The 27,427-nt window shown below is 37.1% G+C and overlaps 1 pseudogene across 1 annotated transcript; it reads right to left on the reverse strand.

Moving 5' to 3' along the window:
* Positions 1 to 988: 988 nt before the first annotated feature.
* On the reverse strand, positions 989 to 8,605 carry LOC149248577 (peroxidase 12 pseudogene; annotated as a pseudogene). The gene is made up of 3 exons (XR_016265041.1): positions 8,495 to 8,605; positions 1,719 to 1,890; positions 989 to 1,630 (listed from the first exon to the last, which is right to left on the reverse strand). The product of XR_016265041.1 is annotated as a peroxidase 12 pseudogene (transcript).
* Positions 8,606 to 27,427: the final 18,822 nt, after the last annotated feature.

A 27,427-nucleotide genomic window follows, 5' to 3' on the forward strand; every position in this document is an offset into this window, starting at 1 on the left:
ATTGGAATGAAAAAAGGGCACAAAATCCTATAATGTTGTCCCCCTAACCTTGGCCTAGGGGATTCAACTAGAAAGAAATGCAAAAAAATTGAGGGCAAGGACACATTGTCTTTCAAAAGCATTTCCAAAGTCTCAATATTTTAAGCACCTTTTCTCCTCCATTCCACGCCATGATTGGGAATCAAAACTTAATATAAACATAGAAATCCCTTGGGCCTTCTTTTATGAAGCCTCTCAAGGCACTCCACTAAAGGGAGGGATTAGGGGAATTAATTTTCCTCCTATAATCATTTTATTGGTTTCAAAGATGACATTAATCTATCTATAAATACCTAATAGTGAACTCAGAAACCTTAAATTGGTTCTAATCCTTGTTCTTGAAAAAGGGATCATACAATTCCAAGTTCTTTGTGACTCCCTCTTAATGATCAATTAGATGAAAGGAGAAATTGTGCTAAGAAATTTCAAGCTTCGACCATTATTTTACAACATTAAGAATTTAGAAACTACCTTTGCCCACATCACTTTTACTCATTATATAAGAAAAAAACTTTGAAGTTGATAAGTTCTCCAAAAAGAATTTGATAGGTTGTCAAAAAAAGTCTTGAAATTCCAAGAAAGAACTTAGGGATCGATAAGTCCCATCAAGAAAGAGTACTTCATATTTTCATGAGTCATAGTTTAAACGCAAAGGTAAAAGGTAAAAATATCTTATATGCAGTAAGAGAAGATACATTGCACTCATTTTGTACTAAGCCGAGTTGATGTATAGTTATATGTTTATATACAGAGTTAATGTATAGTTATATGTTTATATATTGTAAATAGATGTTTCTTAGAGAGCCTAAATCTCCCCAAACCTTTTATACGTTTTTAGGAATAGATATATTAATCTTTTATATATCGTACATTTTTTAAATAGATAAATGATTCTTCCATTTAACAAAACTAATTCCTTTTTATATTAATGATTTAGATAAATTGGATATCAAGGCTGAACTTTTTTTAATAGAAAGCGTTTTGATAAGGCATATGCCGAAGAATGTTGGGAAATAAATGTGGAGTTACGTAGGCGGTGTAATACTATTACGATGATCACAAATATATGTTTATGGACCGTAACCGCCATTGGACACCCAAAAAGGATTTGGTTGCTGAACATCACGCAATCACAGAGCACTTCGATGTGAGGATGATCTCCCTGGAATGTCTACAATGGAGTGTGATGAAGAGGAGGTATTAGTATTGGGAACTGCGCAGTTTTTTCGAATTTCCCGCTCGTCTCATGTGAGGACATCCAGCTGAACCATCCTAAGCAAACTGAGTGCAAATTGTTCAAAGAAGTAGGTCTGGTTCAGCCCAAAACCGTTCACAATGTGTCGCGTGCGGGCGTCTTCGTATAAATCCTGATCGGAGGTGAGGAGCCCTTCTCCGTTCTGCAGATCAATGTAATACCTTTTGTCGAATAGATTTGGAGTGCGAATATCTAAGTCTGTAGTGTTCACGGTGGCGCTCGTAGGGCATGTCTGCTCAAGTTGTTTTGCAAAGGCGGCGTCGAGGGTGGGATCCCGTGTTGGATAAAGCCTGTCAACGAAGGATGCGCAGTGACTGACACCGAAGGTGTGCCCACCTGAAAGTTCATATATTCATAGGAATCACGATCAAACCCTTTGATAAGAATAGATTAAAGCTGTAATTTGATGTAAATGAAAACCAACCTCAGAGTGCCACAAGATCCGTGAAACTATCAAAACCCTTTACAGCGAAGAGGGTCATCAACACAGCCACATTTGAGGTTGAAGTGGGTAGATTGTCCACAGTCACAGTTTGATTCGCAAAGCTTAGGCTGTCTCTGCGGCCCAGCGGTACTAGAAACTCCGGTCCTCCCGACTATATTTGGAAAAAAGGATTAAGGTTACTTCAATTTTTCTGTGGATTGTTTACAGAAGGTCTTTCTTCTATATTAGGTCTTTTCTCTCTGTATTAGATTTTTGGGAAGGACAACGGCTTTCCATCAAATATTTTGGAATTCCAAAAACAACGACTTACTTTCTATCAAGATCTAAAATATTTCCAAAATCTTTTACATAATAATAAACCTCAAACCAAAATTCAACATACCCCAGACTATGAGCTTCTATATGTATACTTTTTCACACCTGTACCACCACGGTCACCTCATTGAGTGCAATACAAGTTACAAACCAGTATCAAAAGCATTGAAATTTAGTTTGATGTGTTAGTGAAACCTCCATTTGTAAATTTCCATGTGTCGGTTGCTTTTCTGTTATTCCTTTTTTCACCTACCAAAAACGGTCAGTCAAACACTGGTTCGGAGCCAATCTCAGCGTACGTTTGTTCCGTATTTAATAACGTAGCTGTGGGAGAAAATGCAATCGGATTACACCAATCAAATTGACTTGCTTCAGCTTGCCTCATAAGCAAGGTAAATTGTTTAGGATATTGGTTATAAAATTTCATAAAGGAAGGTTGTATTTTCAATACTTATCAATGTCATGGCTTTTATGTCATGGATGCTTGAATGTTAAGATTCGTAATTCTAACCTTTATTATTTATTTTATATACATCGATTTTATGTATCATTTAATATAATAATATACTGTACTGTTTACCATATTTATTTGTTATATATTATATATGAATTTATATGTTATAAGTTAAGTTTGTTTTTTTTTCAAATGATTGGTATGTTATTCATTGTTTAATTTTAATTAGATTTTTGTAAAAAAATGCTAATTTTGTAATAATATTTGATTGTATTTTATAGTAAGGTTTAGAAAATATTTAAAATTGCTTTGTAAGCTGAAATGAATCATTGTAACATAACATTTCATTAAAAATGAAGATTGTGCTATGAGAAGGTGTTCAATTCAATATGGAGGAAGAAATGAAGAAGACAATAGAAAAAATAAGAGAAGCAATATGCTTTATGATAAGAGGAGAAGAAGATATTGAGTCTATCTTATAATGAGTGAAAATAGTTCTTGAACCATATCCATCTACAAGTTTCCTCCTAGTGATTAACAATCCACTAAATCTATGCATAGCTCTCCCTTTAGTAATCATTTTCTTGCTTAGTAAAAATCTCATAGAAGTTGGTAGAAGTTGGTCTTCCCGTTGGCTTTCCAGTATAAAAATAATCTAATTTGTCTCATGGTGTTAATGGTTGTGTATACTTCATGTACTTTTAGTTTTAATAACGAGGACAAAGCTACATTGTCATGCTAGCTCTATTCGCTCAATTAAATGATTACTTGGAAATTGGTTGAATGTCTTGTTGGTTCATTGTTTAACTACATTCTATAGTGAATCTTGCAATTGATTCTTGCTAGATGTTTATTATTTTGTGGTGGGTTTGCATGGGTACACAACATTTCAATTAGTTACACTTCCATACACTACATTGCTTTTGTATTTTCCCAATATTCACGTATTTGAACATTGGAGTATAGCTACAACATTGCCATATATCTTTTATTTGATGTCTCGAGAGAACTTGCAGCCTCAGAACAAATTTTGGGACGCTTTGTTGAACAAAGGTATGTCTACTAAAGCAACCAACCAAGTAGTGAACCAAATATGAAATACAACCATTAATTTTCATTCATGTTGGTGATTAGCAACAAAGAGCATTATTTATTTTTGCAAAGATTCATGTGGAAAAAACAAACAATCCATCAACCTACCATTTACGAATCATAATGTATTAGAGTAGGTTCCAAATACTTGGAGAAGAACTGCATGGTAAACAACCACAATGGGTACCAAAATAGAGGAGAAGCATTACTACCATGACTATTTTGAAGCCAGAAACAAAGGATGGAAGAATACCTCATGAAGAACATGATGGGAAGGATCAAGAAGCTAGGTTTACTTAGTTGAAGCAAACTTATTGCTACATTAACATAAATGGTAATGTGGTTATTAATGAATAAAAATAGGGAAGCAAACTCAGTAGAGACTAAGCATGAAGAAGACAAGAAGGATTAAGAAGATTCCACTAGCAATGATTAAGGTGAAAACTACTCTTTTTCTTCATCTTCTAGTATTCCTTTTAAAGTTGAAGCAGAAAATAAAATACCCATGTTTGATGGAAAAGTTAATGTTGAAGTCTTGAATAGATAGTTGAAACAAATGGAAGTTTATTTTGGCCTTTATCAAATCCAATAAAACAACAAATTTCTTTTGCATGTTTGAATATTACCATACATCCTTTGTTGTGGTGAGAGAGTTATGTGGATACATTAAAGATTACCAAGAAACCCATGATTATGAAATGGGAGGACTTCATTGCATTGTTAAAGTCAAAATTTAATCCAAAATTCTATGAATAGGAGTAGCTCATGAAGTGGAATTAACTTCAACAAAAACAAGGATAATGGGTGCAAGAATACACTTCTGAATTTAGGAGGAAATCCATCAGGTCAGGTATCTATTTGGAAGAGTAAGGGATGGTGGTGAAGTACCTTAGAGAAATTTTCAACCATATCAAAAGGAAAATGTAGCATTTTAGTATGAAAACCATAGATGATGTGAGCAAGAAGGCTCTCTACATTTATTTGGACTCCAAGAAGAAGCAATAATGTATCGACAAAGAAGAAACTAGCAAAAAAGTAGATAAGAATATGGTATCCATAGTAGAAAAAAGGAGGGATCGTAATAGGTATTACAAATGTTGTGATGTGGATGTGCACAGAAGATAGAAATGCTAGAAACTCCATCCAAAATTGTGTCTAAAGTGGTTGGAGTCCAAAGGGGAAGCAAATCTAGCTACCAAGATAAAAGAAGAATTGGTAGAAAGCACCTTTAATCTAGAAGGATCCATATTTACAACACATTATAGTAGCCAAAGTTGAGAGGAGATAAACATGCAATATTTTAAATCAAAGCTCACATGATGAATGGAAAGGTAAATGCTTCATTGACATTGATTCTAAATGTAATCTAATTCCTGAAAAATTAGTTGATGATTTTGGTTAAGAAACTTATGATCTAGTGCAACTAAGCTCATGAGCATGGTTACAATGGAAATATGTTATCATAATCACTCAAATATGTAAAATCAAGTTAACCATTAATGTTAGCTATGTTGATGAAGTAGAATATGATTTTGCAACATTAGATGTCTTTGGAGTGATATTTGGTAGCCAATACTTGTAGGATAGGGTTGCTACCTTGTATTGGAGAGAAAACAAATATCACTTGGTTAAGAGTGGTAAGGCATACTTATTCAAAGCACATAAAGGGAGAGAGTGAATAACTCCTCTAGTAGCAAAATAGGGGTAGATAATCGAGAAACAAGAAATCTTCATTAATATGGAGTGTTGGGTACGAAGAAGCAAATGGAGCCCATGTGCTTCCATCTCCTTAACAATCTAAATTTTGGGGACCAAAATCCTACAAATGGGGATGTGGCATGCGAATTAGATCCTAGCTAAAATCTCTTTGTAAACTTTCTAATAAGAATTTATTTTATTAGCAAAGTTGAAAGAATGTCTAAAATTCCATTGAAAGTTAAAATGAACCATTGTGATGGTTGGCATTCCAAGGAAGCCCATTAAAAATAAACGTTATTATCTAGAAGGGAATTTGATTCAATAGAGAGTAAGAAATGAGGAAGTGGAATAATAGAAGTAAGAGCTCAAGGAAGAAGTTTGCTTGATGGTAGGAGGAAAATAAGACATTGATTTTATCCTCAGATGAATGAAGATCGTTATTGAGACATGGCCATTTAAAAATTTCCTACCACTAAGTAACAATACACTAATTCATCTCACCCTTTTGTAATCAATTTCTTGCTTAGTAAAATTCCCCTTAAATTTCCTTTTTGTAATAAATTTCCTGCTCAATTTCCTTGTGACTTGAGTTTCAATGTACCAACAATATTGTCGATTTTGAAGCATTTATTCTAGGGATAGATCAAGTTTTATCTTTGGGTTGTAAATATTAAACTTCCTTTGGGTACTCAGAGTTGGTTATCAAATTGATTAAGAAAATTTATTCTCCTAACAACAAACTCATCAAAAGGTATACTCAACTTGCTCGGGAAAATATTACTGAATTCTTAGCCTTCAATGTAACACATGTTCGAAGAGAACTCAATTCCTGTGTGTTATCACCAAAAAATTGATCATCTAGCCTAATTTACTAGATGGATCGAAGTACACCATGTAAAGCCAATTTTACCATAGTAAAAATGCTTTCACTGTGAGAAATTACTTAATAAACCACATTTGTTAAGTAATTTATAATTAAACCCATGAAGAATAATTAAATAAATCATTATTTATTTAATTATCTTCTATGAATAATTAATTAAACCATTGTTTAATTAATATTCCTTCTCATACCTGACCAAGTTATGAAAAATAAACAAATAAATCACCAATTATCTTATTTTTCTCTAAGAATAATTAATTAATCGCTAATTAATTATTATTCTTTGTCAAGTTTGACTAAATCCCTTTGGAATAATTAAATAAATCATTATTTTTTTATTATTCCTTAACCAATTTCTTGAGATGATAAATAAATCATTTATTTATTATTTCTAAATAAAAGTTTAAATCTTTTTTCCCTCCTAACCAAATTTAATAAAATATGCTTATTCCAAGAATGGGGTTAATAATATTTTATTACTGTTTGTTATTCGAGGATAACTCAATATTTTGTTATAAATAGAAGGGTTTTCCATTCATTATTCACTTTTGATTATTTCATGGTTGCACTCACTGTTGTAACTCTGATTATTATCACAGTCGCACACCATTTTTCTTCCATTTGAGTTCCCATTGAGCTCAAACATTTTATTTGTTGGGTTTACACATTATAGAGGAGAGAGACTCTACACATGCTGAAGACGTTTGAAGATAGACAAGAACCCATCCCATAGAGGGGGACTGGTAATATGTATTTTTTCCCTTCACATGTGTTATAATAAAATCTATTCTTTGAATATCTGGTTTCCATTGGATTATTGGAGTTATTACTATTTCGTTTTTCTATTTAACTATGATTGTGGCATAGATCATGACTTTGGCAGTTTTTGTTTCTATCAGTTGCTATAGATCTACAATGTTTAGCATCCATTTATATTGTTGATATTTTTTTTCATCCACAAACTTAAGCATTTCCTTTTCATACATATTCGAGGAGAAAACACTATAACAAAATTGGCGACTCCACTAGTTTTTTACTTCAGATCCAAAAACCTGGGTGACCTTCAGTTTTCATCTTAGGGTTTTTTTTTCATTCTATTAATGTTTTTTACAAGCTTTTTAACCCTAGATCTGTCAAATTTATAACTTCCGGAAGTTTTCTGGTATTTTCCGCAAGTCATAGGAACCAGTCGCGATAAAGACGGCAACTTTTTCCGAGACTTGCCGACCGAGAATCAAGGAGCAGAAATCGCACTTTTCTACCCAAAAAGTACAATCTGGAGGTCCAGAGCGCACCTTTCAGCCCAAAAAAGTGTGATCCCCCTAAAAACAGGTCAGTACCTACAATTTTTAGGGTTTTCAGGTTTTTGTCAGATCTGTTTCTCGGTTTTGCTAAGAGTTGTCTACTAGGTTGTTAGACCTCTGTCTCATCTCGCTTAGGCCTTGATCTACTCGGATTTACTTGTCGAAGTGGAATTTAGACCCTTAAGGCTTCTAGGACACTTTCACCTTTATAGGAGTTTAGCTGAGTAAGAAGTTTGAGCTTTTGCGGCACTTTCAGCCATATTTTCCAGATCTGTACCCTTTTGTTTCAGATCTTCAAAGATAGGTTGTTTCCATCCAAAGCTTTATTTTAAACCTTGTTTGGTCATTTGCCTTAGGGTCCCATCAGTTTCCTTAGGTTTTTCACCCATCTCCCTATCTTTTTGCAGTGATCTTCCTCTCTGGTTTTTTATTGTTGCTACACCACTTTCCAACAGCCTAGTGTCATTTGATCCCAGTCACACCGACACTTAGATCTCTTGACCTTTTTAGTGTGTTTTCAGTTGATTTTTCCACCAACTAACACAGTGTTTGCAAACCCAGTTTGGGTGGGGTTTAGTTAATTGATTTGTTGTTCATTTTCTGTTGTTAATTTTAGTTCATTTTCAACAATCTTTTTTCTTTTTTCAAACACAATCTGGGCTTAATTAATAATCACACTTACACACACAAGCACACCTTGAGCGAAGGTCGTTTGGTTTACATCGCCAAGCCAAGACTTAACATAATAAATTTATCTCCCCGCACAGAGACAAAGGCATATTATTGATCTACCTTCACCATTTTTGTGTCACTTGTGCCTTACCACCATTTCGCCACCAAGGCATTTGTCGTGGAGACTCTTAGGCCTTTGTCCCCAGTTTCCGCTTGGGCATATTACTCCTCCCTGCAGGGTTCAAGTTCATAGTCCCTCGAGTCCCCATATCGAATCTTCTCCTAGTTCAGTTGATTCCTCATCTTATTCCAAGCCTCCTTCACCGCATATCGTCACCATGTCTGGACCCACATCTGGTGCAGGAATCCAACTAGGTGTTGGATCCAATTCTACTCCAGTGGTCACATCTAGCAGAACCGTCTCAGGAACCATTCTGGCAGCCCCCATGCTCCCTTTTATGGTTGGGTTAAGTCTCCGATTTTAGCCAGTTGATAAATGGCCCTATACACCACGATGTTGGTTGGCCTGCTATGTCGACTAAGCTTCCCTTAGACGTTCCAAAGTTTGAGGGTAATTTTGGAGAGGACCCTACCAATCACATCCGCTCCTTCCACATGTGGTGTTCATCCAACTCCATTACCGATGACTCCATTCATCTTCGGCTGTTCCAACGCATGCTCACTAGAGACGCTGCAAAATGGTATGTAGACTAGCCTGTCGCATCTCACTCCATTTTCGCGACGCTTGCTAAAGTGTTCCTCTCATATTTTCAGTTACCTCTCTAAGACGACACTGGTATAGAGCTCTTGACCTAATTCCATCAGTTCTTTGCCACTCATCATTATGATCATGTTCAGGAATGGCGTAGAAGGAGGAGCACATGTCTTGCCTTGCCCTTTGAAGACCGTGTCTATCTAGATTGGTTTCTTAGGAGCCTTTTATCACCCATTAGAAAGTTGTCGCGTCCCATTTTCCCTAGACAGAGGAAGAAGCTCTCCAAACCTCTGTGAGATATGACCTAATTTATGCACATTTTGGTTATGTACATACGATCATTCCATACCTCCCCCGTCTTGGAGGTGCCAATGCACTGGGGGCATCTCATGTCACTGATAGTATCGTTGGAACCCTTTCACACACTTCGCCATATACTCAGCAAAATTATGGTTATCCGTAGAGGGGCACCAGTTCCTCCTACACTTATGTCCCTCCTTTTAGAAACATGCTTTCAGGGCCATCTAATGCTCAACCTGTCTACCACACCATTTCTCCTCCTTATGCACAGCCGAGCTCTCCATCCCTTTAAGCATTAGCACCGCAACCTCCCATGCATCCTCAGCCCCAATAGCCACTGCCCCCTCAAGATCAAGTGTTTGCACAGTAGATTGTGACCAATCCCCAAAATTCGAAGAAAAAAAATAAGGGGAAAGGTATCAAGGGTAACCAGGGTAATCAAGGCAATCAACCTAGTGAACCCCAGGGGAACCAACCTAACACTAACAACCAGCAACATGGCAGCCCACCCAAGAAGAAAGGTTATTCGTATGAACAAGCCTTGTGCATGTTGTGGTGTACATGGCCATTATACACATGAGTGTCCTCTCTTACCCCAGATGTGCCAAATGTGGGAAGCTCAAGCAACTTTTAGAGATTAACAATTGCCTCAGAATCCTGTGCCACCTCAACCGGCAGTGATTACAAATCCTTTCCCTCAACAAGGATTTGTTGTTGCTCAACCTCAGCCAGGTCAAGCAGCCCATCCCCCCCAACCTTCTGGTCCTGGTGACTACCAGATCCTCATGATGAATTCTGATGAGGTTAATCCCTCTGATATCAACTTACAAACTCGGTCGCGTCAATATGACAAACCATCGACTTCGCCCGCCACTCAGTCCAAAATCAATGAATCTACTGAGCCTCTTATGACATCAAATGGTCTGTTAGAGATCCCTCAACCTAAAGTTGATGCAATTCCCAAGATCTCAAAGGGACCATTACGTCGTAACATGGCTTCTAACCGAGTTGCCCATACATACAGTATAGTAGAAGACTTGGCACAATCACCTGCCACCATGTCGATGTTGGAGGTACTCTAGTCATGCCCATCTCAAAAGAAAGCTCTACTAACTGATTTGGGTGCAATAGATACTTCCGAAGATTGTTTGATTTTCTTCCCATTTGATACATCAGAGAATCCCCCATTACCTTCATTTGTTGCTTTCTAGATACCAGTCCGAGTCCGTAATGCCATTATCTCCCGATGCATTAATAATGAAGGTGCATCCACCTGTGTGATGTCCATTATTGTTTGGAAACAACTAAAGTCACCTAAGTTGTCCCCATCCACCATCACTTTGTGTCTTGGGACGGAAACTCCTCCTAGCCTCTTGGCATGTACCGCAATTGTCCAATGACTCTTGCGGGCAAGACTGTCCATGTAGACATTGAGGTTATTGATTCCCCTTTAGATTAAAACATTCTCTTGGGTCGTAGTTACACATGTTCCATGTCAGCCGTCGCATCTACAATTTTCCGCAAGATGTGCTTCCCCCATGAAGGGAAGATCGTGACCATCAATCAGTTGACATACTACAAGCTGGCATCCATGACCTCCCCCGAGTCCATTATCTCATCAATGTCAGATAAGAAGTCTTCAACTCCTCTTACCGATGTTTCACCCGGAGTCTACAAAGATTCCTCATTTTTGGGTGCTTTCCCTGGTCCCCCCCCATCTCAAAGCCTAACTCTTTGAGTGTTTGCATGTTACAAGCGTCATGGGTTGCCCTCAAGCAGTCTGGTACATTTGATATGCAACCAGCACCTCAGCACCCTGTAGTTACCATCCCAGTCGAGCCATCGGATCCACCCCCCCAGAACCTCCTCCATTTGTGGGTGCCTCTCCTATGTTCCCACCATGTATTGTTCCTCCAAGTCTCAACCATCCAGGAGTTGTTCCACCGAGACATTACCCTGCAGGCCAAACACCTTTCTTACTTCCATCTCCGGGAATATTTTATGTCCCTATCGTGGCTTCGCTAGTCCTTCCTAACATGACTTTGGGGATCCCAGTATGGTACATTGATCCCCCTACAAACATTCCCCCTGGTCAGCTAAGACCTTATCATGCTTTGACCCTGATTCAACTAGACCCTACGGCCTCTGCCACCACTTCAGTTCCATCACAACCTCAACAAGGACCCACTCCTATTACGAAAGCATCCAGACAAGGGGGAAAATCCAAGAGGAAAGAACCGAAGGACAAGGCTCCCCAAGCTCCTCCAGCCCCCAAGGCCCCAAAGTTGTCACCTCCGTGAGCTTTGTGTAAATTTGTTGGGCACACCACTAATAATTGTCATGAACTCCCTAATTCAAATATCCCTGGGGTCCAAATTACCTTACCGGGTCCAGCCAAGAAACTCATAGTGTTACGCACAAATCACCCTTGTGCCTTATGCGATCATCATGGTCATTATTCCTATTTTTTCCCTTGTCTCGATGAATTTCACGATTTCCTTGAGGCGCTTCACGAATACGATACCACTCGCAGTGGATCACCTACTCCTCTACCCGTGAATTCTAGTACCACTAGTAAACTAGAACAAGGGGACTCTAGTCCCACCATCGTGATCCCTCCCCTCAACGTTGAGATGACGGACTCTACGGGCCAAATCCTTTACCTATCATCATCCTTGAGTTCCTTGCAGGCAAACCTTTCTGAGGTTTTTGCGCGCTTTTATCGAACCTCTTTCGACAGAATACCAGGTATCAACATCCATAGATCTTCCATCTACTAGCTCGTCGTCTACCATTCCAAATGATGTGTATGTGAACATTCTTTCTCATGATGGTGCACCAGGTACCGTCGTCACATCATGTATTCAATCTTCCTCCCGTCCCCCATATTCCATTCTGATGAGGACATCATGGAAGCCATGACTACCCCTGATTATCCTTGGGATGATATGCACCATCGTGCGTACTTCCTGCCATATTTGCGAACTCAAAAGTTTGCTCCCCACTCTAAATACATCCAGTACGCCCATAGCATACTAGGGGGCACATAGGCCCCTACATCTCCTTATCATCATTTGGAGGATCTCATGCCAAGTTGGGCCGAGATGCTTGAATCCCTTTTTAGAGCACTCGGAACACAATGGCACTCCACAAACTCATCCTGTTAGGGGGCATCATTCCCACCTTGCATACCAGATTCGTCCCCTCCATCACATATGTTTGCAGGCATTATCGCATGCTTGGGGGCATGATGGTTTTTCCTCTAGACATCTTCTAAATTTATTAACATAATTCTCGGCCTAAATCCCACTTGATCTAGGTATGGTCAATTATCCTCCCATTCCTTGGATAGTTTGTCCTACCGGCCTCTCTGGTGAGCCATATGCACATCGCATATCGTAGACATTTATCTTCAAATATTCTACTCTATGTTGGCATTATGACACAGGTTTGGCACTATGACACAGGTGTTGTCCTTGATGGCAACTCACTCAGATGGCAGATCATAGTTCAGGCTCACAGAATGAAAAATAAGAGGCTTACGCAGGTTCCTCTTCACCAAACCGCGTATACATGCAGGTTCGCAGACCAAAAGGCGCGTATGCGTATACACGCACTTTCATGTAAGAAAAGGCGCATACATGTTGGAAAACTAGATTTTATACCATGGTATTTGATCCATGGTATTTCGGCATTGATCCATGGTATTTGATCTGAAGTATTGACCCCAGGTATTCGGTCCACGGTATTGGTTCTAAGTGGTTTTGGTCCATGGTATTGAGTAAGGTCTAGGACTATAAAAGGAGGAGAAGATCATTAGGCAAAAGCACTCAAGTATTGAATATCTAATGAAGAGAAAGATCTAGAATACTCGTGATTGAGTTATAGTGCATAGCTGGATCTGAATCAAGGAGGAACCTGAGCGCTTGAAGAAGGATAAGTTCTATTGATGGGTCAAGATCTTAAGACTTGAAGAGAAGTATCTTTGTGTGGTTTTTGATCTTTTATCTGAATAATTGGCGCATGTCGTAATCTATAAATTTGATGATCTGGGTATAACTGATGTCTGAATAGTTGTAAAGGTTAAATCATCTTTTACAGATCTGTACACAGGTTCAGTATAGCAAAGGCGCGTATACACGCTGGTTTGGCATTTAAAAACAGCGTATACGTAGGTCTGCCTTCAGATAACAGCGTATGAATGCAGGTTCGACACATTGAAGTAGCGTACGTCTCATAAAATATGTTTTAGCTACTTTTGTTTACTGTTGCAGTGTTCTGGGTTCTGCATTGGGTTCTGGTTATTGTTACTGTGTTCTAGTTACAACATTCAGAAAAGTGATTGTTTGATTCAGTTTTGGTTGGTGCAAAGGAGATTGATTGATGTAGATATATTTGATGTTTGATTAATGTTATTGATGGATCCAGTCTGAAAATTTATGAAACGTGGTCCCTGGAAGAAAAGAGAAGGTTGTATCCTTCTGTAGGTCAGCACCTATGTACTAGTACATCAGCTAGTACAAGAGCTAAGGGGGTTGTAGCTCCCTTCCAGGAGAAGTTGGAGAATGAGAGAAGGTTGTAGCCTTCTACAGGTAGAAGCCTGTGTATTGGTATAAGACTGCACTAGTACAGAAATATTGTAAAAATAAGTTTCTTATTAAAAGAAGATAGAGATGAATTGCAGCAGGTGGTTTTCACCCACATTGGGTTTCCACCTTATATCTTGTGTTCTTTTGTGTGATTGTCTGCCCTGTTTTTACTGTACCTGGTTACTGTTATATGGTTCTGTGTAGGTTTTGATACACAGATTAAAGATCAACATCTGATGAATTAACTAGATTATAAGTCTGCAGGATATACGCTAGTTCTCTTAACAACAGTTGTGTATATACGCAAGTTTCATTAACTGAAGTAGCGTATACAAATCTGATTGTGAAAATAAATATTATTGACTTGCTAATATTGATTCACCCCCCCCCTTAGTATTATTTCCAACAAGTCGATTATCCTCCCATTCCTTTGATAGTTTGTCCTACCGGCCTCTCCGGTGAGCCATATGCACATCGCATATCGTAGACGTTCATCTTCAAATATTCTACTCTATGTCCATATAGTCCCCATGTTTGACTTAGTGGGTGAGGATGATTCTAGACCTCCTCTAGTAGTTCATTCTCGTTTTCCTCTTCCCTTAATTCTTCACCAAGAACCATCGTTCCAAGAAGCATTAAGGCCTTCCTTAGACAAGTAAGGCCACTTGCCTAAAATTCGTAGACCCCAATTCTGATGGTCATTTTATCTGCTATGATCTCCACAAGATTTAGGGCCTTCTCCTCCTCTCAAATTGGAGGGAAAATTCCCTTTTATAAGAAAACCCACAATTTTTTGTTTCCCATTGCACCAAACCGTAGCTCAATCTGACAAACCATCAGCACCGTTGGAAATCTCTCATCGAATATTATAATGGGTCTTTCTCAGTTTTTTATGATTTGACACTTCACCAGGAAGTCATTTTTCTAGGAAGGGTCACTTTGTTACCTCTCAAAATTGAATTTCTTCATAAAGCGACACTTGTACTTTGAGGTCCACCTCCTCTTAATAATTTTCATCTCGCGTGTCGATTTTCGTCATGAGTAACCATCATGTACTCATGCCTTCATGGTCCCCACTAGGCCTATTTTGTGTGGCAGTGTCATCGAGTCACCCTTGTTCAGAGCATCCGCGATGAGCCACCCTTGCATCCATGGATTCTGTTTCGTATATCATTATATCTTGTCACAATATTCCAGCCATATTTGGCTATAGTTCATCATGTGTTTCCCATTGTAGCCTTCAGTCATACTGTCCCCCATCCCCTCCGGAGTTGATTCAGTCATTGTAAGGTCAACCATGCACTTTATGCTCTAACAAGGGAATTCATCTGTTTTTCCCTCAATCCCACATTCTCCATTATCCCTGGTGTCTATCCATTAGTCACACTACTATTTTCCATCGTGCCTTAGTTGAGGATCCTCATTACCTCACCTAGAGCGGCCCATATTCTGTCGACATTAACTCATTTATTCCAGAAGAACGACCTAGAGGGTGGTGTATCTTGGTTCCAACTTCCATTCTTGTTCAGTGCCTCAGATCAAGCAAAGGGACTCATCATTTCCCTTTGACTTGGTTGTTTCATGTTCATGATTCATACACTTGATGGTCCAGTGATGCAGCAGATTGTACTAGTGATTCCCGAGTGTGTGTGAGATGTTTCAGACCTCATGAGGGGGTGGCCCTTCAGGTAGCCCCCCACATGCCCGGATGCTTTCATATTAGGCTACAACCTCATATGCAATTCTGTAGATTTGATGGGTTCAGTTCCTACTGATTGCACTTTTCATAGCATGCACGTCTCCTTTAGATGATCGATTCAGTTTTGCAGAACCCTTCCCTGTTCAACAGGGCTTCTTTAGTTGTTCTACACTCCCTCCCACCCATTTTTTGAGGGAAGGGTCATTATATCTCATCTACTCAGATGATATTGTATTCAGTCCTGGCTCATGTTTTTTCCAGGTGCATTATGTATATGGGGCACATTGTATTATTTTATGGATTAGTTATGCCAGCATGTCATGTACCATTCAGCATGTACTTCATTGCTCGGTTTTATGTTTATGGGTTCATCATTATTTTTGTACTAAGTTATCTCGGCGGGTATAGGTATGCCTCCCCCACCTCACTGAGATCTGGTACCACAACATAAAAGGAGACTTACATTGGTCTCACCCCCTCTGTCCCTATCCTCTTTGACATCAGCTCTATTTGTCTCTCTCTCTCTCTCTCTGACTCCACTTTGTTGTCTAATGATTGTGTCTTTACAACGTACTTTGGTCATACATTTTGCTCCTAACACTCATATGTTGGGGGGCAATCTATTATCACCAAAAAAATGATCATATAGCCTAATTTACTAGATGGATCGAAGTACACCATGTAAAGCCAATTTCACCATAGTAAAATTGCTTTCACTATAAGAAATTACTTAATAAACCACATTTGTTAAGTAATTTATAATCAAACCCATGAAGAATAATTAAATAAATCCCTATTTATTTAATTATCTTCTAAGAATAATTAATTAAACCATTGTTTAATTAATATTCCTTGTCATATTTGACCCAGTTATGAAAAATAAACAGAGAAAACACTAATTATCTTATTTTTCTCTAAGAATAATTAATTAATTATTATTCTTTGTCAAGTTTGACTAAATCCCTTAGGAATAATTAAATAAATCATTATTTGTTTATTAATCCTTAACAAATTTCTTGATATGATAAATAAGTCGTTTATTTATTTATTATTTCTAAATAAAAGTTTAAATACTTTTTCCCTCCTAACCAAATATAATAAAATATTCCAAGTGGTTATTCCAAGAATGGGGTTAATAATATTTTATTATTGCTCATTATTCGAGGATAACTCAATATTTTCCATTCATTATTCACTTTTGATTATTTTCATGGTGGCACTCACTATTGTAACTCTAATTATTATCACCCTCGCACACCATTTTTCTTCCATTTGAGTTCCCATTGAGCTCAAACATTTTATTTGTTAGGTTTACACATTATAGAGGAGAGAGACTCTACACAAGCTTAAGACATTTGAGGATAGCCAAGAACCCATCCCATAGAGGGGGACTGGTAACATTTATTTGTTCCCTTCACAGGTGTTATAATAAAATATATTCTTTGTATATTTGGTTTCCATTGGATTATTGGAGTTATTACTATTTCATTTTGTTGTTTAACTATGATTGTGGCATAGATCAGGACTTTGGAAGGTTTTGTTTATATCAGTTGTTGTAGATCTACAATGTTTAGTAGCCATTTATATTATTGAGATTGTTTGTCATCCACTGTCTTAAGTGTTTCCTTTTCGTACATATTCGAGGAGAAAACAATATAACATTGTGTTGATTAGTTAGTTGTATATGCAGCTATCCCTTCTTGTCGGATGTTACTTGAAAGGCTCGATTGTGTTCTACAATCTCTTTATAGGCCTCATCTCCCAGACAATGAGAGGATTGGCAAGTCTTCTCTCATGAAGAAACCATTTGTACTTTCATTCAAAACCACACTATCAAGGAGAATGAGATTATATATTTAAAAGATAATAGATACATGGCTGGACTTTCCACTTTACAAAAATATTTCTCACCAAATGATGTCCCTAATTCAAAACAAAAACATGGAAAGGAATCTAAATGAAAAATTGGAGAAATAATCCTGGTGAATATTGCAACCCTTGATGATCCAAAGATATTACAAGTTGGGGCCCAATGTAGCGAAGAAGAGAAGAAAAAGATGATCAGTTTATTCGGAGAATTCTTTGATGGCTTTACCTAGTCTTACAAATACCTTCGAGGTTTTGACCCCAGCATCATTCAACATGCCATTCCCATCAAAAAATATGCCAAACCAGTGAGGAAAAGACAAAAGCTAGTTAACCCTTCTCTTAAATCCACTATTAGAAAGGAACTGGATAAATTACTTCAAGCTCAAACCATTATTCTAGTTAAATATTCAGAGTGGGTAACCAACTTGGTCCTTGTTAGGAAAAATAATGGTGACATATGCTTATGTGTACTAGATTATCATTCTTTGGATAAGATAAGTGTAAAAGATAATTTTCCTCTGCTTAATATGGATCATATTTTGCAGCAAGTGGCAGGTTCTCAAATGATGTCCCTTCTAGACAGTTTTTCTAGTTATAACGAGACAAATATAAAACTACTTTGACTACTCATTGGGTCACTTTTTCTTATGAATGCATTCATTTTGGCTTAATCAATGCAGATGCCACTTTCTAGAGGGATGTGAAGCTTGCCTTCAATGGCCTTATGGGGAAGATCATCCAAATATATCTCAATGATATGACGGTATACTCAAAGTGTCACAAAGATCATTTTAAAAGTTTAAGAACAGATTTCATTAGGTGTAGAACATTTGGTATATCCCTTAATTCAAAGAAGTTTGTTTTTAGAGTCACTGTTGGTAAGATTCTTGGACACATTGTTTCAAAGGAAAATATTAGTATTGATCCAAAAAGAGTTGAAGCAATCAAGAACCTTCCTCCCCCTAATTCAAAAAAATAAATCCAATCTTTCATGGGGAAGTAAATTTCCTTCTATCAACAATTTTGTTAAAATAAATAAATTGATTAATAATTTATTAAAGAAAGATCGTGCCTTTAAGTGTGATAATTCAACACAAAGAGTTTTCTTATCCATAAAAGAAGTGATTGCCCATGTTCCAATCCTGGCAAAACCATATTTATTTAAGGAATTCTCTATTTACATCAATGTCACCAAGGAGGCCATTTCTAGCATCATCATGCAAAAAAATGATCAAGATATAGAATAATTGATTGCTTTTATAATTCACAGTATTTTTAACAATGAATTGAAATAGTCCTTCATTGAAAAGCATTTATTTTCTCTTGTTAAATCGATTGAGAAATTTCAACACTATATTTTAGGCAAGCATACATAGGTAAGAGTCCCATTACCTATTGTTAAATTTATGCTTTCTCAAACTTATATTTTAGGAAAAATCACTCATTGGCTTGCTAAAATTCAAGAACATGACTTGTCAATCAACACTACCAAAATGATAAAGGGACGTGATTTGGCACTTCACTTGGCTCAATACCCTAAACCTTGTGAACTAAAAAACGATGATGAATCCTTATATGCTCTATTTTTTTATCAATAAACAACAAATCAATGTTACATATAACCCATGGTATAAGGATATAATCTATTATTCGAAAAATCAAAAATGTCTTGATTATCTTGGTAGAACCAAATGAAGAATATTGCACTTGAAATCTTCCAAATATTTAATCTTGAACAACATGCTTTTTCAAATATCCTTTCATGGTTTATTGCTACGTTGTGTCAATGATGAATCTTTTGATGTATTTATAGCTCTATCTCATGGTTCCATCTGTGGAGGAATTCACAAAGGTGACAATTTTGGGGCCAAATACATAGCACATAAAATTTTGAGATATGCTTATTATTGGCCTACAATCTTTTCAAATTCATATAAATATGTTTAGAGTTGCAGAGAATGTTAGCAAGTTGTTGACAAAGAAAAAACCCATTCCATGCATTTGCAACAATTATAGCTGACTTCAGGTTTTCAAAATGGGGTACGGATTTCATTGGGCCAATCAATCCTCCCTCATATATAGGGTACATTTTTATACTCATTGTCGTTGATTGTTTCACAAAGTGGGTAGATGTTGTTCCATTAAAGAATGCTTGAGATGAGAAAGTTATTGAATTTCTTGAAAATAATGTGTTGTCTTGCTTTCGTATCCCTCTTGATCCAATCATAGATAAAGGTCCAAAATTTATTTCTGCAAATTTTACTGAATTTTGTAACACCCTCCTCCCACATCTACCCAAGAAACCGACCAGTCAGGGTAAACATGCGATGAGAGGCTACTGTGTTTGTATTTGACCTCCTATGTGACCTTAAGGAAGTGGAATTGACAAAACAAGACCCTTATAGACCTCCCTCGGGTGCTTCAGGACCCCTAGGAGCTAATCGACACTCCAGGTGCCCAACCCTTGAGTTAACCTAGCATTTCAATGAATTAGACCTAGAGTCGCTCCCATGACAAGGCATGCATGCAACTGTAAACCTATAGTCGCTCCCATAGTGCCTACAAGGGAGATACTGCAGTCTCTCTTAGCCAGTTTTGTGCTAGAGACTGTGAGATTTAACCCACTTTTTCAGGGCTAGCCTCCAAACCAATGCCATAACTTTATGAGACTCTCTAAGAAATTTAATGACACCAATGAAAATCCTCTAACACAAAGCTTGATCAAGGGCTTGACCTAACCAAGCCTAACCATGACATACGATTTGTCAAACACTTAGTAAATATGCAACCTACAGGTGTAAATAACATATCTGAGCATATGGGTATCATACTTATCTGAGATTCGCTATGAAGCATTCTCTCCTTATGACATTAGCTGTAATTTCATCCATTAGGTCATAGATACATTGATCATTCAATAACAAGTAATAAAATGGTGAGAGCCATACATAATTATTGTCATAAAATACATACATAACCAGCATAGTAGGGACAGAAATACCAATGAAATCACAGCCATATAAACCACATATAATCTGTCATAATACTCATAGAGATACAAAGAGAAATAACCTTTCATTACTGATGCAAAATCCAAACCCGGGATGGGACTTCCACGTTCCACCCGACCGTAGAATGGTTGAGCCAAATATTTCTTCAGCCATTCACCCCCATGCCATATTCCAAGCATGAATGCAGGATCTCATAGAACACATCAATCAAAACTCATCTAGGGCTTCCAGAGGCCATCTACCTCAACCCATCAAATAATGATTCCACCTCACGGTCGAGCATCACAAAACCAACATTAGATCGGTCTCTATCCCAACCTTCTAGGGCTATAGAGTGTTTGTTCCAACATGATTCCCATGACTAGTAACTCAACACACAGCTTACACTAGGCTCCAAAGCGTTTGTCCAACCAAGGCTCCAGGACTAGTAACTCAACCCACAACTATTACCGAGCTCTAGAGTGTCTTTCCAACCAAGGCTCCAAGACTAGTAACTGAACCCACCAAGGGCTCCAGAGAATTTGTCCAAACAAGGCTTCGGGACTAGTAACTCAACCTAAGTTGTTCCAAGGCTCCAGAGCGTTTGTCCAACCAAGGCTCCAAGACTAATAACTCAATCCAAGCTGTTACAAGGCTCTAGAGTGTTTGTCCAACCAAGGCTTCCAAGAACTAATAGCTCAAACCAAGCTAAGGAAACTTGAGAACCAATCAAAAACAAGCAATGCAAGTAAACCCACAATCACCATGGCTATCCAAGAAATGGAAAGGCTAGTCAAATCCAATGTCAATCTAGGAAATCCTCCATGCCAATGACATATCATGAATAAGAAACCGCATGCATGTGCCATGCATGCCAAAACTAGTGAGGAAAACATACATGGAACTTGATACCTGCAAGCAAAACCCGTTGTAGTTGTTGATATTGATGCACTCTTGCGCTTTCCTGCTCTTCCTTTTCCTTCTTTCTCCAAAACTCCAAGTATTCCACACCCTCCAAGAGTGCTCCAAGAAAACTCTAAGTGTCCAAGAATATGAGAGAGAGAGAGAGAATAATGAAAGAGCTCCAAAACTGAATTGACCAAGTCTTCACTTACCAAGCTTGCCCATTGATCCTTAGAAGCCTTTTTATTAATGAGGCCTCTATTTTCTTCATTTTCCATTATTTTCTTTTATTTTCCTCCTCACATGCAACATGTGACCTTTCACCTTCCTTTTCTCCTAATTTCCACTATTTTCATAAATAAAATGCTAATTAATGTCGCATGCCTTTCCAAATCCTTAGCCATTGTCTTTGTTAATTTCATTAGCCATAAACAACCAAACGAACACCCACTAGGATGTTTTCCCCCACCATTCAACTTGGAATATGTGTCTCGGCATCCATGGTATTTATATATATTTACATGGAATTTTCACCAAGGTTGTTACAGAACCCTCACCCTTGGGGGAATAGCATCATCCAAGGATAATTTTAGGGGCGAATGTTCGCCCTTTGGCGAAATTAAGGGGTTTTAAATTTTTAGTGGGCGAATATTTTGTATCATAGTACATTTTTACAAATCACCTCAAATAGCCCACCTTATTTTAAGGGAGAGGGTAAAAAAGGTAAATTAGCCCTTGAAATTAGGACTTACAACCTTCCATTCGCCCATTTTCAAGAATAGGTTTTATTTAAGTGAATCCTATGGGCCAAATACCATATTTATAAAAGATGTATGGTAAATTAATAAAAATATAAATAAATGAGAGGTATGGTAAATAAATAAAACATTTTTTATATTTACTCCATAAGTCACATTATATACATGTAAGGGTGTAAACAAATAAAAATATAAGTAAAGTGGAGGTATGGTAAATAAATAAAACGTCTTTTTATACTTACTCAAAAGGTATGGTAAATAAATAAAAATATAAATAAATTAGACGTATCGTAAATAAATAAAACCTCTTTTTATATTTAGTCCATAACCCTCGTTCTATTTATGAAGGCTCAAGAAAGAGGTTTTATTTAAGTGAATCCTATGGGCCAAATACCATATTTGTAAAAGAGGTATGGTAAATTAATAAAAAACATAAATAAACGAGAGGTATGGTAAACAAATAAAACATTTTTTTATATTTACTCCATAAGTCACCTTATATTTAGGAACACTCAAAAAATGGGTTATATTTAGGTGAAACCTATGGCCAAAATACTATGGGACAAATACCATGGACTAGATTACCATGGACTAGATTGTTATTAATACCATGCAAAAAACCATTATTAACCCTAATATTAGAATTAATAAAAATAAAAATGGCACATGGTATTGACCCATGGTATTCACCTGGAATGTAGCCTATTTAAATGGGGGAATTAAACTAGCATGTAGCCTATGCTAAGATTCACTAGGACTTTACAAAGTTTTATTATTTAGTGAAAGACTCGCCAAGATCTTACAAGATTTTATAATTGAGTAAAATATTCGCGATGCTTGGTGAGAGATTCGTCAAAAAATTATATATACATATTATATTATATTATTGATAAAATCGCCTTCCATTTTTCCTATATACCATGGAGATTCGCCCATTTATTATATTTATAAATTTAGGGGGGGTTCTTAAAATTTTCCCTGGCATCATCGGTGTTCAATGACACCTATAATGAACAAGACTGTTGAAAACAAAACATACTTCCCATGGAGCTTTATAACACATCTCGTTGCAATATTTACAATGACCATCTGCTAAAACATGACAAACATACCGTTTACTGGTGATTTATAACACAACTCATTATAGTATTTACAATAACCACATATACACATACACATTTTCTTCAACCAGCAAATAACCATACTGTCTATGGAGATTTATAAATCTAGCTCGATACAGTATTTACAATAATATATGCATATACACATTTTCTCAACTAGAAAATAAAAGATAAGATGCATGCATCTGCAACAAGGGAATCAATAGGTTCACACCTCCACCCTGAAGTAATACCAAGATTCACCTCCTTCCCAAGAAGTCCAGAATCCACTGCAAAGTCAAATCTGCATCCAATGTCCAACACTATAATCCCACGCCACTTGTCCTCTCAATGAACAGTTACCATCTCATTGTTCCAGGGCGCACTCCCAATGTACATCTGATTCCATCTGGCAATGCTAATGGCCAAAAAAAATCCATCCGTGACCTCCCCTTCTTAGTAACACAATCCCTTGGGAAATCCGGTCACCCCTTTTGTGCAGTCTCTCACCTTCCAAGTTCCAATGGCACCCCAATATCGAGTAGTCTATCCCTTGGCAAGGCTTCCTTGCATTGGAAGATACAACAACCATGGCATATCCCTGCCTTAAAACCATCATATTGATCATAGCATTCTCATGGAAATCAATGGACACTATTGGGTACCAGTGTCCCACAATGGCCATGTTCCTGAAGTGCTTTACCAGCGTATTGTTGCCTATTTAAATTCCTTTTTTGCTGTTGCTACTTCTTGCAGTCGATTTCAACCACCCAACTAGGAATGTTCATGCTTTCTTGTACCAAGCGCATAACTTCCATTAGATTCAATAATATTTTGAAATAAACTCAAATCATACCTCATCAATATCTTGTCAATAAGGTACAACAATTCAAACTAACATCTTTTACCAAAGCAACATGTATAAAAATATCTCATCAGGTTAGCTCAAAACATAACTATCATAGATCAAAAACATAAATCACATGTAACCATCATAAACCATAATCTTAATTCACATGTAATCATCATATACCATAATCATAAATCACATGCATAATAAAACTGAAATAATATAATGATACTTGTCCTTCATTGATCCTTACTTATATCTTTGTTCTTTTGTACACACACCGAATCGGTTGCCACACCCAGCAAACACCCGGTGCCTTCTCCTCCACCAGGTGCACATATGCATAGTGTGCATCACACACATACAACCACACATGCCATACAACACCATGCAACGCATGCACCTACACCTGACATATAACACATACACCTACACCTAGTGTATGTACGTATACGTGCACAATGTACATCAGAAGACATTCATCCACACACAACATGTGATGCCACAAAATGCATACACGTACACTCGGTATACAACACAACACAATACATATGCCTACATCCAGTGTACAAGAACAATATATGCACCTACACCTGATGTACAACATAACACAAATGTGTGTCTAGAGTGAAACACAATGAATGCATATGTCACAATACCATGACTACACAATGCACATTAGCACATTAGTACCGCATGCCCGCAACAGAGCATGTACGACAAGCACTCAATCCCACACGTACACCAGTACCACAAGTACCAAGCACCACCTGCACAACGTGTGCACAACATCACATGTACACAGCACCACATACACAACGTGTACACAACGCCATATGTACATTGCACCACTGTACAATATGTACACAATACCACATGTACACAGTACCACATGCACGACATGTAGGTGACACCACATGTACACAGCACCACATGCACACAACACCATTTTTACAATCATGCACACCACACCATATGTACATGGCACCACATGTACAACATGCACGCAACACCACTTGTACATAACACCGCATTTCCAACATGTATGTAGCATCATTTGTACACAACATTGCATATCCAACATGTACACAGCACCATATGCACACAACATCACATATCCATCATGCACATAGTACAATATGTACACAATACCGCATATCCAACATGCACATAGCACCATCTATACCTAGCACTGAATATGCAACATTCATACAACACTATCTGTACTACACCATGTACATAACATTACATAATCAACATGTACACACACTAGCTATACACCTGCTGATGGTGTTGGACCCACCAACATTAGGGGATCTCCCCGGTATGAAATCCCAACTAGACCTCACACCATTTGGTGTAGGAGTCACATCTAGTACGATGGTGCGGTTTCCATTATATTAAATATATGCCTTAGCTCTTGCTTCTCAGCACGTGAGAGTGGTCTGCTTTATCTCTGAATAGCGAGGTTCATGTGCCCGGTGATTGCTAGTGTTACTTGTGTCAAGGTTCTTTCACTACAGAGAGAGAGGGTGGGAGTGAGTCTCAAGTCGGGTGGGAGGAAGCCCCAACTCTGTTAGAAACACACAACTCAATAGGACGTGTGCAGCTTCCGGAGGAGAATCCACACAGATGCGGCAATCACAACACACAAGGGGAGATAGAATGTACAACACTCAACAGGTGAGTCCATGCGAGTGCGACGGTCGTTATAGCAAGTTTATATGAAAGGTTTTGTCTGATGTCCGGGGAGGCAACCAACACGGGCACCTTCGTACTCCTCTCACTTACTTATAATTCATTTAATTAATTTGTAAATATTATTATTTAACTACTTTTTTATTAATTATTGTATTGATTTAACTTTCATTTAAAAATTCTACAAAACCACCACAATCGAGCTCTTTGTATATATTATAACTATATAATAAAACTACACGTTAAAAAGTTTATTGTAAACATTAAATAATATATATTATATAAAGTAATAAAACAAAAATTGTATTACAACATCCTGCTCACAACATGTCGAAATTTTTTTCATTTCTCATATTTCATACCTCCCAGACTGACTAAGCCATGAGATGACATAAGCGAAAGGAGTACGAACAATAAGTGGGAGGCTTTAGGGGGGCTTATGTTATAATGGGTAAATCAAAAAGGAGTTGTCTAACGAGGCGGAGGAATTGCCCAAATGGCCAAAAGTGGCCGCAATCTGAGAAAAAAAAATTCAAAAAATCTTGTAGAGACAGTGTTTGAATCATGTTTTTGATGGTGGAAATGGATTCAGCACCATCAAAAACGTCTAGGACACCTAAAATTTTGAAGTTTAACAACTAGAACTTGGATTTACAAAAATCCTTGCCGGATTTTCTCTAAATATGACCGGAATTTCCATAACTTTCCGGGCAATTCCTTCGGCTAGTTAGACTACGACAATCAAAAAGACCATGGAGTAGGGTAAGGCTTTCACTCCACTCATGAGCCTCCAACCACTCCCTCCTCCATTCCCTTACATGTATGCTCAAACCTCTCCTCATATTGGGTATCAAGTTTGTCTTTTATATTTATTATTATTATTTTTTGTTTTATTTGTACTTTTTTATTATTTGTTTTTGTTGTATTTGTTTTTTACCTTATTTATATTTATTTTATTTATAATTTAGTTTTTAATATACAAATTTTTTATTTTATTTAAACTTCAAATAAAAACAAAATTTTAATTAAAAAAACTTAGAACTATGTAATTTTCCATCAAATAATTAGTTTTGAAAAACAAACTTTGGAGGTCGATATCTCGAGTTCTTCTTAGCCAAATGAGGCAAATGAGAGTTCGCTAGAAAGATAATTCCATGTAGAACAATTTGGAAACACTAAATCAAGAAAACATGCAGATTTAATATGCCAAAAAAATAGTAAAAGTACAGGCTACAAAATTGCAACAATAATTAAATTCTTGAGTTTGTTTTGGAGAATTTTGGGGTTTTTCCCAAAAATGACTTGTTGTTGCAAATTCGTTTTAATTATCAATTTTGGCCAGAGAATACCTCCAAAAGGAAGCAATGAGAGTATATAATTTGATTTTATTAATTTATCAAATGGATTTTGAATTCGTTAATTACTTTTCACAATTTTAGAAATCTGAGTTTTTCTCTTGATTTTATTTGGTTTAATTTTATTTTTTGCAGAGAATTTGTGGAATAAGATTAGGAAAAGGGATTTTGGAGAAATATAATTGCACCAACAAGAGGAAAAGAGGGATTCTTCCCAACTAAAAAGATAAATATCAGCTATTCTTTGAATAACTCTCATTTTTTGGAATTTTCTTTTTGTAATTATAAATAAATTTTTGGGAGAAGAAGAAGGGGTTCCAATTTCTCTGCAAAAAGAGGTGTTTCCGCACTATTGTAGAGGACTAAATTTTGTAGAAGATTGGTTAAATTTTGGGCCATATTTGGAGAGATGTGTTTCAAATCCAAAAAAAATCATGCTATCAT

This window comes from Pinus tabuliformis, chromosome 7 (genome assembly GCF_031772625.1).
Source record: "Pinus tabuliformis cultivar Carrire ecotype Pingquan chromosome 7, CPIR1, whole genome shotgun sequence".
Classification (NCBI taxonomy): Eukaryota; Viridiplantae; Streptophyta; class Pinopsida; order Pinales; family Pinaceae; genus Pinus; species Pinus tabuliformis.